The sequence below is a fragment of the Lissotriton vulgaris genome, chromosome 8, assembly GCF_964263255.1.
Source record: "Lissotriton vulgaris chromosome 8, aLisVul1.2, whole genome shotgun sequence".
Lineage (NCBI taxonomy): Eukaryota > Metazoa > Chordata > Amphibia > Caudata > Salamandridae > Lissotriton > Lissotriton vulgaris.
The window spans coordinates 4,603,051-4,617,500 of record NC_141696.1 but is presented as its reverse complement, the minus strand read 5'-3'; positions in this window follow the sequence as shown (position 1 = coordinate 4,617,500).

Here is a 14,450-nt window from a genome sequence, read left to right as displayed (position 1 = left end):
AGCCGGTGTCACTCTATGCCCCAACGAAAAAGTGAGCTGGCGCCAGGGAACGGGGGCGTGGGGACCAAAGGCCCGGGGCCGTGGCACCCGACCTGGGGCCCGGCCGGGCCCCCGGACCCAGCCGGGGCTCCCAGGCCCGGAGGCACAGGGGAAGCCTCCCCGGGCCCTCCGGACCCCGTCCCGGGGCAGCCTGCCACGCAGCAGGACCAAGGACAGCGCCCGGGATGGGGAGGCCGCCCTCCCCGGGCCCTCAGGGGCCCCGGCCAGAGCTGCTGAACTCAGCCAAGCGAGGGGAGGCTTACCGGGCACAACGGAGCCCCGTCCCGGAGCTTTGGCAGTGTGGCAGGCCGGGGGACCGGGCCCAGGGCCGTGGCACCCGACCCGGGGCCCGTCCGGGCCCCTGGACCCAGCCGGGGCTCCCAGGCCCGGAGGCGCAGGGGAAGCCTCCCTGGGCCCTCCATACCCTGTCCCGGGGCAGCCTGCTACGCAGCAGGACCAAGGACAGCGCCCGGGATGGGGAGGCCGCCCTCCCCGGGCCCTCAGGGGCCCCGGCCAGAGCTGCTGAACTCGGCCGAGCGAGGGGAGGCTTCCCGGGCACAACGGAGCCCTGTCCCGGAGCTTTGGCAGTGTGGCAGGCCGGGGGACCGGGCCCAGGGCCGTGGCACCCGACCCGGGGCCCGTCCGGGCCCCTGGACCCAGCCGGGGCTCCCAGGCCCGGAGGCGCAGGGGAAGCCTCCCTGGGCCCTCCGTACCCCGTCCCGGGGCAGCCTGCTACGCAGCAGGACCAAGGACAGCGCCCGGGATGGGGAGGCCGCCCTCCCCGGGCCCTCAGGGGCCCTGGCCAGAGCTGCTGAACTCGGCCGAGCGAGGGGAGGCTTACCGGGCACAACGGAGCCCTGTCCCGGAGCTTTGGCAGTGTGGCAGGCCGGGGGACCGGGCCCAGGGCCGTGGCACCCGACCCGGGGCCCGTCCGGGCCCCTTGACCCAGCCGGGGCTCCCAGGCCCGGAGGCGCAGGGGAAGCCTCCCCGGGCCCTCCGGAGCCCGTCCCGGGCACCCTGCCACGCAGCAGAACCAAGGACAGCGCCCGGGATGGGGAGGCCGCCCTCCCCTGGACCTCAGGCCTCGGGCCTTCCAGGTAAGCCCGGCAATCTGGTCGCCCCGTTGGAAAGCATTGCGCGCTACTATTGCAAACACATCATCTACCGGACTTGCTCTAGATGGCGCTCCAACATAAGGAATGAACCAACACCTTCCCTACTGGAATCGTGACGAGCTAAAGTCGTCAGCAGCACCGAAGGGGTTAATACTGAAATGCCCCCTTCAGTCTTCCTTCCTAGTCTATGTTTTCTCTTCATTCTCACTGTATCGCCAGGGCTGGGTTTGGCTCTATCTTCTTTGGGTGCCCCATACTCTCTTCATCTTTCAAGATGTTCTTTTTTGTCAATAACAATATTACTACAACCAAGGAACTTTTTTCTTATATCTCTTCTCTGCTCTACTCATGTTTCAGGGGCTCCTCTCCCTTCTTTTTATTTATTCTCTTTTTAACTCTTTCTTCTGTATTCCCTCCTTCTCTCTGTTTTCCAAGCAGATACTTTCTTTGCTCAAAACTATGATTAGTAGATACGCTCGTCATGCTTCCCAAACGATGCTCAGAATAACAACATGGAATGATAAAGATTTGAAAAATACCATTAAACTGCAACATGTTTTATCCTACATGTCTAGATTGAAATACCATTCCGCATTACATCAATAAACATACCTCACTGACGGAGATATTAATACACTTAATGAATAATCAGTGAGTGAACTTTATTTTTCCCCTTCTGTATCACATTCGAATGGATTGGTAATACTGTGCCATAAACGTCTAAGTGTATCTCTTGTTACCCAGGAGAATTATGAGGAGGGGGCATGGGTATGAGTTTTGCTCAAAATTGATGATACTATTATTAGAATAAAGAACATTTATGGTCTTACACATCCTAATCCAAGTTTCCGGAGGAAAATGTCTAAAACCAAATCTCACAATACTCCCCTTACAACTTCATGTTGGGTGGTGACTGCACTCAGATCATTTGTCCCTTCCTCTATCGGTACTCAACTACAAGGTTCCTTCCTCATAAAGCTCATTAACCAGTCAAGCACACCATCATGTACAATGTCTTATTAGACTCTTAGAGACTATTCAACCCCCCTCCAAGAATCTCATTTCACTCGGTCCCTCACAATTTCAAAACTAGAATTGATTATCTGTTTCTAAATAAAAATTTGACCCAAAACCTGGTTCATTTAGAGATTGGTTTAATTTTGATCTCGGACCAATGCCTCTATATGTACCGATTTATAACTTCTTCTAAAGACCTTATTCAAATCTCGTTGGAGTTAAATATTAGCTTACTTTCTGACACTTTCCTCCCTTTCTAAGAAACCTTTTTTTACAAATATTGCAACACCAATGATATAGAGGAGACCTCCTTTAAATTGGTGTGGGATGCCTTTAAAACCACCTCTAAAGGATTCATTATTAATTATGTCTCTTCTAAACGTAAGGCTACAGAAAAAGAAACTCCATTTAATCTAGCTGATCTCATGTGATTGGAAGAGAGATACTTTACATCTAAAAATAACAAAGCTGATTTGGATGCATTGGTAGCAGCCTGGATTCAATTCAATGAATCTTCTACAGAGGAAGCATGGGGTACACTCCCCAAGATTAAGACTAAGGGGCCAATTATGGTGTCCTTAGAAAGGGCTTGTTATTCATTCTTGCTCGTGAGTCCTTCCTATATCGACAAAAGCATTCCGGTAGCCTTTCTGGATTCCAACTACAGTATGCAGACATTGAATCTACTGCATATGCGAATGCCGTCTTTTTCTATATCTCTAAACCAGAATCCTCCCTCCCATGTTTCTTTGAAGAATTAAGTGCATATTCAGAGGTGTCCGAATATAAACTTAATATAGAAACATATGAAGTTATGCTCACCTGAACACCCTCTGTTTTAAAACCCCGTTTGCCTGAGCAGGCCTATCCTTGAATCCCGACAAGATAAAATGTTTGATTTTGTATTGTAATAATCTCGAGACATGTTACAATCCAACATACTCTTCTCTCCAAGATTGCTAAACTAATGCAAGGTTTTTCACCATTGATTTTGTCTTGGTGAGGTCGCCTTCATATGAACAGAATGATGATAATTCCAGCTATGAATTTTCATGTTATGATGTTACCTATCAAAATTCCTCTGAAATGTTTCATATCTATAAACAAGCTCTAATCTAATGTTTTTGGGGAATGGTAAACATTCCTGTATAATTTTACATCACCTGAAATTCCCCAAGTCCTCTGGCAGGGTACATTTCCCCTTTATTATAAAGCACTAGCAGCCCGTCCCGACGTTGTCCGGGGATGAAATATAGCAGCGTTTGAAAGTGGCTGAAGTGGCACAATAGTTATGCATCCATAAGGGTTTTTTATGCGTTGTTTAACATTGATCTTGCACATCGTCTTTTACCTGTCTTGTGAAGTTGGTAATTTCTGTGAAATTTGTTTGTCCGCTTGTGCATGCAGTGTTAGGAAGATCGTTCGTGATATGTTCCTCCTCAGCTGTAACGTTTTTGATGATCCTTCGTGATATGTGCGTCCTCAGCGGTAAGGTTTTTGATGATCCTTCGTGATATGTGCGTCCTCAGCGGTAACGTTTGCAGCTTTTGGGTGCTATGGAGTGGGTTGGTTATAGAATCCCCAAGAGCGTTCTCTCCGACGTTAATCCGTGTATGCTGACAGTGCAATGCGTGGCAGCGTGCTTGCGAGGGCTGCCCGTGTGTGATCCCCGCTGGTAGGCTGACTGCCATGAGGCCCCACCTGAGCACCGGACTAAATTGAAATTGTTAAGTATGTGAAATGCCGCCTGAATGCGAAGCTCCATGAATGCGGCTGCCCGCTGGTAGGCTGACTGCCATGAGGCCCCACCTGAGCACCGGACTAAATTGAAATTGTTAAGTGTGTGAAATGCTGCCTGAATGTGAAGCTCCATGAATGCAGCGCACATTGTTGTAAATGCGAAGCTCCATGTATGCGGCGCACATTGGTGTTTGGCGAGGCCCCTGTCAGAACGGTTAGACCCAAAAGCGAGTACTGTGAAGGTTAGCAGTAATGCTGCGTGAATGGCGCACCCCGTCAATGGCGCGCCCCGTCAATGCCGCGCCCATTTATTTTTTATTTTGTGGCCAGGCCCCTCCGACAACGCCGACGCCCACAAGGGACTACTTTACCCCTAAGGTTCTTTTACATTCGTAATGTATATGGTGGGCAGATGTATAGCCTATGTCCATCTGCTGCAACTGCCCTTTCCAATGCTGTATTGGGTGTTGTGATTGGTGCTGTACTTCTTGAGCTTACCCGACTCAAAGGTCCTCAAACATCCTGGACCCGTCCCAATCCGGTTTCAGATGAAACCACAGCACCGAGACAGCCTTCATCGCCGCCACAGACGACATCAGGCGCCAATTAGACAATGGTGAAACATCTGCCCTCATCCTCCTGGACCTCTCGGCCGCCTTTGACACGGTCTGCCATCGCACTCTAAAAATACGCCTCCAAGAAGCCGGTATCCAAGAGAGGCCCTCGACTGGACCACATCCTTCCTCTCCGACAGATCCCAGAGCGTCCGCCTCCCACCTTTCCGATCCGAAGCCACCGACATCATCTGCGGCGTCCCCCAGGGCTCCTCCCTCAGCCCGACGCTGTTCAACATCTACATGGCCCCGCTCGCACAAGTGGCACGCCACCACAACCTCAACATCATCTCCTACGCTGAAGACACTTAGCTCATCCTCTCCCTCACCAAGGGCCCACGCACCGCCAAAACCAACATCTATGACGGAATGAAGGCCATCGTCGACTGGATGAGGAGCAGCCGTCTGAAACTGAACTCGGACAAGACGGAGGTCCTCATCCTCGGACCCAACCCCTCAGCCTGGGACGATTCCTGCTGGCCAACCACTCTGGGCACTGCACCGACACCCACCGACCATGCACTCAATCTTGGATTCATCCTCGACTCCTCCCTCTCCATGTCCAAACAGGTCAACGCTGTCTCCTCCTCCTGCTACAACACCCTCTGCAGGATCTACAAGTGGACCCCAACCGAAAAAAGAAGAACGGAGACACAGGCCCTCGTCAGCAGCAGGCTGGACTATGGCAACACACTCTACACCGGAATCCCAACCAAACACCTACGACGACTACAGCGCATCCAAAATGTCTTCGCCCGACTGATCATCAACGTCCCCCGCCACAGCTACATCACCCCCCACCTGAGAAACCTACACTGGCTCCCCGTCGACAAGAGGATCACCTTCAAACTCCTCACCCACACACACAAAGCAATCCACAACGTTGGACCAGCCTACCTGAACAGCAGACTCAGCTTCCACACCCCTCGCCGCCAGCTCCGCTCTGCCAGCCTCGCCCTCGCCGATGTCCCCCGCATCCAACGAACAACCTCAGGCAGCAGATCCTTCTCCTACCTCGCCGCCAAGACCTAAAACACCCTCCCTATCCACCTACAGCAGACCGAAGACCTACTCGCCTTCAGAAGACTCCACAATACCTGGCTCTTCGAACAGTAGCGAAGCTTCCACCCCACCCCAGCCCCCGCCACTCAGCGCCTTGAGACCCTCACTGGTAAATAGCGCGCTCTACAAATAGATCGATTGATTGATTGAAAGGTTTTGGCTCTCTCTTTATAATGGTAGTATTGATTTAGCATTATGCAGGGCCAAAGCTGTTTTTCAGACCCACTCATTTATAAAACATTGAGAACAATCCAAACAGACAGACCTAAATCAAAATGTGTATTATTATGGGAATTCGAGCTACAAACTACCTGGCCTATAACCTTGCGGGATAAGATATGGACACAGATTCATGCTACTGCTTGTCCAGCTAACCTTACACAAATGGTATATCATTTTTATCATAGACGTTTTATACCCCAGAATATCTTTTTAAAATAAAATGTGTCAAACGAGAAGCCTGTTGGTGTTGCAATACTAACTCTGGAGCCCTCACTCATATGTTTTTTCTGCGCCCTAAGTTATCTCCTTTTTGGATGTATGTCTGGACAAGAGTTGGAGTTATTAACGGCGTTTACATGCCATTCTCAGTGACTGCTTTATTTTTGAATGCTTTGAATATTCTCTGGTCTTCTATTAACATGTTTAGGACATCGGTGGATCTTTGTATTGTGATTGGTGTGGAGGTGGTTACCTCCCATTGGAAATCTACTGGCGATCTCACTCAGTCATAATCATTGACTGGACTTGTCTAACTTTCATTCCACCCTTTTATCTGCTCAGCGCGACATATTATGGGCTCCACTCACCAGATTAGATTCTTCAATTGAAAGTGATATTGTGTTATCAACTTCCGAGGTACAGCATATGGTTCATCATGTATTTGTTTTTCATATTTAGCACCTTCTGTCATGTTGTGTTGATGCTTCTTTATCTCAGATATGTTAAAATAAAGTTACAGGAAGTTTGGTTTTTCTCTTTCTTCCTTTTTTTTGTTTTTCCTTTTCCTTTTTCTTTCTCCTACCAGCTTTCTTCATAACATATTCATTTGACTGCCTTCTATTCTGATGCGTTTGAAGATGCACATTATTATGTTTTCATTTGATGTGAACCATGTTTGATAACTTATTCTCTTACATTTTTAATTTTTGCAAGTGATGGCACTGACAGTGGTCAAGTACATGGACATTGTATGGAAAGCTCAGATGGATTTTAGAGGTTACATAAAGAATTAATTAGCAGATTATTCCAGCATGACTGCCAGGGGGTGTCTTTCACTAAAGCACTCCAGCATGACTGCGAAGGTGTGTCTTTCACTCTACCACTCCAGCACGAATGCGAGGGGCTGTCTTTCGCTGTACCACTCCAGCATGACTGAGAGGGTGTGTCTTTCGCTGTACCACTCCAGCAGGACTGCAAAGGTGTGTCTTTCACTGTACCACTCCAGCACGACTGCAAAGGTGTGTCTTTCACTGTACCACTCCAGCATGACTGCCAGGGGGTGTCTTTCACTGTACCACTCCAGCATGACTGCGAGGGGGTGTGTTTCGCTGTACCACTCCAGCATGACTGCGAAGGGGTGTCTTTCGCTGTACCACTCCAGCATGACTGCGAAGGGGTATGTTTCGCTGTACCACTCCAGCATGACTGCGAAGGGGTGTGTTTCGCTGTACCACTCCAGCATGACTGCGAGGGGGTGTCTTTCGCTGTACCACTCCAGCATGACTGTGAGGGTGTGTCTTTCGCTGTAACACTCCAGCATGACTGCGAGGGGGTGTGTTTCGCTGTACCACTCAAGCATGACTGCGAGGGGGTGTCTTTCGCTGTACCACTCCAGCATGACTGAGAGGGGGTGTCTTTCGCTGTACCACTCCAGCACGACTGCGAGGGCCTGTCTTTCGCTGTACTACTCCAGCACGACTGTGAGGGGGTGTCTTTCGCAGTATCACTCCAGCACTACTGTTAGGGGGTGTCTTTCGCTGTACCACTCCAGCATGACTGCGAGGGGGTGTCTTTCGCTGTACCACTCCAGCATGACTGCGAGGGGGTGTCTTTCGCTGTACCACGCCAGCATGACTGCGAAGGGGTGACTTTCGCTGTGCCACACCAGCATGCCTGTGAGGAGGTCTGTTTCGCTGTACCACTCCAGCACGACTGCGAGGGGGTGTCTTTCGCTGTACCACTCCAGCACAACTGCGAGGGGGTGTGTTTTGCTGTACCACTCCAGCACGACTGCGAGGGGGTGTCTTTCACTGTGCCTCTCCAGCATGACCGAAGGAGTGTCTTTCACTGTACCACTCCAGCATGACTGCGAGGGGGTGTCTTTCGCTGTACCACTCCAGCACAACTGCGAGGGGGTGTGTTTTGCTGTACCACTCCAGCATGACTGCGAGGGTGTGTCTTTCGCTGTACCACTCCAGCATGACTGTGAGGGGCTGTCTTTCGTTGTACCACTCCAGCATGACTGAGAGGGTGTGTCTTTCGCTGTACCACTCCAGCAGGACTGCAAAGGTGTGTCTTTCACTGTGCCACTCCAGCATGACTGCAAAGGTGTGTCTTTCACTGTACCACTCCAACATGACTGCAAAGGTGTGTCTTTCACTGTACCACTCCAGCACGAATGCGAGGGGCTGTCTTTCGCTGTACCACTCCAGCATGACTGAGAGGGTGTGTCTTTTGCTGTACCACTCCAGCAGGACTGCAAAGGTGTGTCTTTCACTAAACCACTCCAGCATGACCGTGAGGGGGTGTCTTTCACTAAACCACTCCAGCATGACTGCCAGGGGGTGTCTTTCACTAAAGCACTCCAGCATGACTGCGAAGGTGTGTCTTTCACTGTACCACTCCAACATGACTGCGAGGGTGTGTGTTTCGCTGTACCACTCCAGCACGACTGCGAAGGGGTGTGTTTCACCGTACCACTCCAGCACGACTGCGAGGGGGTGTCTTTCGCTGTACCACTCCAACATGACTGAGAAGGTGTGTCTTTTGCTGTACCACTCCAGCATGACTGCGAGGGGGTGTGTTTCGCTGTACCACTCCAGCATGACTGCGAGGGGGTGTCTTTCGCTGTACCACTCCAGCATGACTGCGAGGGGGCATGTTTCGCTGTACCACTCCAGCATGACTGAGAGGGAGTGTCTTTCACTAAAGCACTCCAGCATGACTGCGAAGGTGTGTCTTTCACTGTACTACTCCAGCACGAATGCGAGGGGCTGTCTTTCGCTGTACCACTCCAGCATGACTGTGAGGGTGTGTCTTTCGCTGTACCACTCCAGCATGACTGAGAGGGTGTGTCTTTTGCTGTACCACTCCAGCACGACTGCAAGGGGGTGTCTTTTGCTGTACCACTCCAGCATGACTGCGAGGGGGTGTGTTTCGCTGTACCACTCCAGCATGACTGCGAGGGGGTGTCTTTCGCTGTACTACTCCAGCATGACTGCGAGGGGGTATGTTTCGCTGTACCACTCCAGCATGACTGAGAGGGAGTGTCTTTCACTGTGCCACTCCAGCATGACTGTGAGGGGGTGTCTTTCACTGTACCACTCCAGCATGACTGCGAGGGTGTGTGTTTCGCTGTACCACTCCAGCACGACTGCGAAGGGGTGTGTTTCACCGTACCACTCCAGCACGACTGCGAGGGGGTGTGTTTCGCTGTACCACTCCAGCATGACTGAGAGGGGGTGTCTTTCACTGTGCCACTCCAGCATGACTGTGAGGATGTGTCTTTCGCTGTACCACTCCAGCATGACTGCGAGGGGGTGTGTTTCACTGTACCACTCCAGCACGACTGCGAGGGGGTGTCTTTTGCTGTACCACTCCAGCATGACTGCGAGGGGGTGTCTTTCACTGTACCACTCCAGCATGACTGCAAGGGGGTGTCTTTCGCTGTACCACTCCAGCACGACTGCGAGGGGGTGTGTTTCGCTGTACCACTACAGCATGACTGCGAGGGGGTGTCTTTCGCTGTACCACTCCAGCACGACTGCGAGGGGGTGTATTTCGCTGTGCCACTCCAGCATGACTGTGAGGGTGTGTCTTTCGCTGTACCACTCAAGCATGACTGCGAGGGGGTGTGTTTCGCTGTACCACTCCAGCACGACTGCGAGGGGGTGTCTTTCACTGTACCACTCCAGCATGACTGCGAGGGGGTGTCTTTCGCTGTACCACTCCAGCACGACTGCGAGGGGGTGTGTTTCGCTGTACCACTCCAGCACGACTGCGAGGGGGTGTCTTTCACTGTACCACTCCAGCACGACTGCAAGGTGGTGTCTTTCGCTGTCCCACTCCAGCACGACTGCGAGGGGGTGTCTTTCGCTGTACCACTCCAGCAAGACTGCGAGGGGGTGTCTTTCGCTGTACCAATCCAGCATGACTGCGAGGGGGTGTCTTTCGCTGTACCACTCCAGCAGGACTGCAAGGGGGTGTCTTTCGCTGTACCACTCCAACATGACTGTGAAGGGGTGGCTTTCGTTGTGCCATGCCAACATGACTGCGAAGGGATGACTTTCGCTGTACCAATCCAGCATGATTGAGAGGGGGTGTCTTTCGCTGTACCACTCCAGCACGACTGCGAGGGGGTGTCTTTCGCTGTACCACTCCAGCAAGACTGCGAGGGGTGTCTTTCGCTGTACCAATCCAGCATGACTGCGAGGGGGTGTCTTTCGCTGTACCACTCCAGCAGGACTGCAAGGGGGTGTCTTTCGCTGTACCACTCCAACATGACTGTGAAGGGGTGGCTTTCGTTGTGCCATGCCAACATGACTGCGAAGGGATGACTTTCGCTGTACCAATCCAGCATGATTGAGAGGGGGTGTCTTTCGCTGTACCACTCCAGCACGACTGCGAGGGGGTGTCTTTCGCTGAACCACTCCAGCACAACTGTGAGGTGGTGTCTTTCGCTGTACCACTCCAGCATGACTGCGAGAGGGTGTGTTTCACTGCACCACTCCAGCACGACTGCGAGGGGGTGTCTTTCGCTGCACCACTCCAGCATGACTGCGAAGGGGTGACTTTCGCTGTGCCACTCCAGCATGCAGAAGGTGAATGCTGCAGGCGTGGGGAGAAGAGATGGGTAATGCTGAAGAATCAGACAGGCTCTGTAGCGGGTCCTTCTTCATCGGGCTGTGCTGGCAGATGGTGCTATGAGCCATTTAACACACTTGCCGCTGGATCGGCCCTTTACATGTGTGTCACTCACCCCTTTCCTGCAGCGTAAAGTCCAGTTACTGATGAGTTACACTTGGTCCCTGTGATCACAGTTTAAATATTTAGAAAAATGCAATGCAGGCTGTGATCGCATGTCTCGTGGGCCTTACCAAAAGGGTGTTGCATGGGAAATTGAGTCACATCAAACTGCCAAGTAATCCATTAAACAGAGTACTAGCTTGGCTATTATATATGGTGAGATCTCACATATCTTGACTCGGAAGGATGAAAGAAGGATTCAGCCCCGCCAGGATTGTATTTTATTGTAATTGCATTTATATAGCTCTTACTACCCCTGACGAGGCGTCTACATGTGGCCTGCAGGCTACATGCCAATGTCTTAAGAATGTTCATGAACTGGGTCTATTAAAGCATGGCAAGAGAAGTTTATCTATAGGATACTGTCAAATTAGATTGCTAAATATTGAAATGCACGGCCTAAAATGTAATCTAAATCGATTTTGTTGACTTGGGCCTTGACACCATAGGCACTGTGACGTTTCACTGTAAGACGTGTCTGAGCTGCTGCTTATTCCTGACCTAACAAAGCCTCCTGAGTTCCCATGGCGGTGGAAGAGAACTCTACCCGCCCTGTTAGCAGAGAGCACTTTCACAGAAACAAGGAGCCTTCCCAGACTGTTTTTGTTTATTATGTGACTTTTCTTGTGCTGGGACCAGATGCTGTGAACACTCGAGCCCCACGTGTGTGCGTTGTGGGAATATCCACCAGTGATTAAGTTCCATCTGATGCTTCTTGGGAGATTCCTCTTGGTTGTAAGACTGAGAACCAAGTGCAGATGTAGAGAATGTGTGAAGGGCTCTCTTTACACTACTAATAAAAGTGTGCTTACTCCATCTGAGGAGGAGACCCTGCTCCCCTCTTAGAAGGCGAATCTACGCTGGACTTTAGCTCCCCGGAGCATTGCCGTATCTGCTTTTGAGCCTAATGCTTGTTTATTTTTATTTTTATTGCTCAGTTACTTAAAACCATTTGCAATATGACTTACATGCAATCAAATAAAAACATTCAAAAAATAGAATCACAATTGTTTAAAAGCATTCGTACAAAATGAGTTTACGTACAGCATTATCAAATCCAAATAAAAAGAAGATATGTTATATACATTAGTAAGTAAGTAAGTAAAATATCTTTATTCGATTGTTTACATATAACAATCATAAAATTACATTTCATAAACATTTATCACACAATAAAATGTATAAGAAGAGTGTTTGTTACCACATAAACACGAACACAAGCAGAATTACAAATGTAATTAAAAAGAATAAATTACAATTTTAGTTAAAAAAGATTCCTGTCAGTAGCAAAATTAATTAACCTTCCATACTTTTCCTATGTTTAAGTGCTAGTTTTAAAAAACTACATACAAACAAGGTGCAATCGCTGTTTAGCATTTGAAGGTAATAAAGTGCTGGTCTGAATTGTGCAAAATGTAGCTGTTTTAGTAGAGGTTTTAAAAACAGGTTACGAGGAACTGTGTAATGCAAGCAAAAGAATAAAAAGTGTGCCAGATCTTGCGGAGACTTATTGTCGCAGCCGCAAGCTGGCAACACTTGTCCTCTATGTGCCCCACTTGGCACAGCTAACAGTAGATGGAACATATCGAATCGGAACCTTGTCAGCAAAAAGCGTTCATATCCCGACAGGGGCCAAACTAAGTAGGGTTCCATGTGAAGACTCGTTTTTGTGAGAGCGTGCAATCTCACACTATTTTTCTTATACTCTCGCTCCTCCCTTGCCAAGTACCTGGATATCATAAAGGTGTTCTTCACATAGTTTACATCAGTTTTAGTTATTTTCTCAGGGGCTAGAAAAAGGTCCGGCCGACCTAATTCAAGGAGACATCTTCTGACGTATTTTATCCACGGGATCTTAAACCTCCCTTCCCACTCTAGGGCCTCTTGCAAGATGTTTCTGGTGAGGGGTATGCCCATATTTAGCCAGCTGTTTAGCCAGCATAGCAAAGGATTTACAGCTATCCTGTCACTTAGATAGGGCATACCAAGTTCCTCGTGAACAGAGAAGTTTGCCGTACCCCTGGGGAGCCTTAGAACCTGCTTTAGAAAGTTATTTTCGGTGACCTCAAGGGCATCTAGGGGTTCAGATCCCCAAATTTCACTCCTATAGCACGCAACTGCAATGCTTTTGGCTTGATATAGCTTCAGGACAGCGGCCACCGGGCTATTACCCATTTTCTTTGCAAAATCCATTATTGCCGCGTTAGCGCGCACTACCTCGCCCTTTTTCTTTTGTATTGCAGGCGCCCATGTTAGTTTATGGTCGAAAAGAACACCAAGATACGAAAAAGTCTTGGTTGTCGGTATTTTTTCGCCATTTACAGAGTGGGGGTATATTTTTTTGAGACCTGAACCTGTCATCATTGCAAAAGATTTCGAGGTGTTAATGCTCAGGCCACGGGAATTCATAAATGCGAAAAAAGAGTCTAACAGGGTTTGAAGACCAATCGCCGTTCTGGAGATTAGGACGGCGTCGTCCGCATATAGCAGGACGGGCACGCCCTTCCTCCCTATGTATGGGTAGTCTATACCAGTTTTTAATAAATGTTCCTCCAGTTCATTGATGTAAAGATTAAAAAGGAACGGGGCTAAGATGCACCCTTGTCTAACCCCCCGATTTATCCTAAAGTCCCTGGTTACTTTCATATCTTGTGTAAAACGGACGTTAGCTCTTGTGTCCGAGTGAAGATCAGCTAGAAAGTTAATAAGGTTTTGCTCCACACCCATTTTATGCAAGACCTCCCATAGCCTGCTTCTGTCCACGCAATCGAAAGCGGACGATAAATCCATAAAGGCCATGTAGATGGACCCTTTTCTTGCCATGGTATACTTGCCGTTTATTAAGTACAGGTTCAGACATTGAGCTATCGTGGAGTGACCTGGCCTGAACCCGTATTGTATTGGCGACAGTATGTTGTTATCATTGGCCCATGCTACAAGCCTATTTAAAATAATGCCCCCCACCACCTTAGCAACTGAGTTAATCAGTGATATAGGCCTGTAACATGTTGCACTACTGCGGTCGCCCTTCTTGAATACAGGCAATATGGTCGAGGACCCCCATGCCTTTGGGCAACCAATAGAAATTCCGGCATTTATTACTGCAGTAAGGACTGGGGCCCATAGATGGATGTTTGATTTAAATAAATCGGGTGGTAGGGCATCAGGACCGGGTGCTTTGTTACTGGTTAGACCCTGAATCCCCTTTTCTACCTCCCCCACTGTAAAGCACAACAATTCTTCATCAGAAATATTAAAATCAATGTCCACTTGTGGCTCGTCACTTTTAAAAATTGTGCTATAATGTGATATCCACTCTTCCTCAGGTATGTTGGTCCCAAGCGTAGGATTACTGGGGTCATCAAACAAAGGCTTGTTTATAATGTTCCAGAACTTAGAACTATTACCCAGGATTACGGGATCACACAGAGATTCCCAGATTCCTGCTTTCACTTCTTTTTTCCGGGCTGCTATAGTTGTCTTATAGTTGGTTCTCAGTGCTTTTATGAGAACGGGATCTCTTGGTTTAGCCTTTAATGCTTTTTTTAGATTGCGTCCGGCCTTGGAACAAGCTTGGTCGAACCATCTTGGTTGGAATTCACAATGTCCCTTCGCT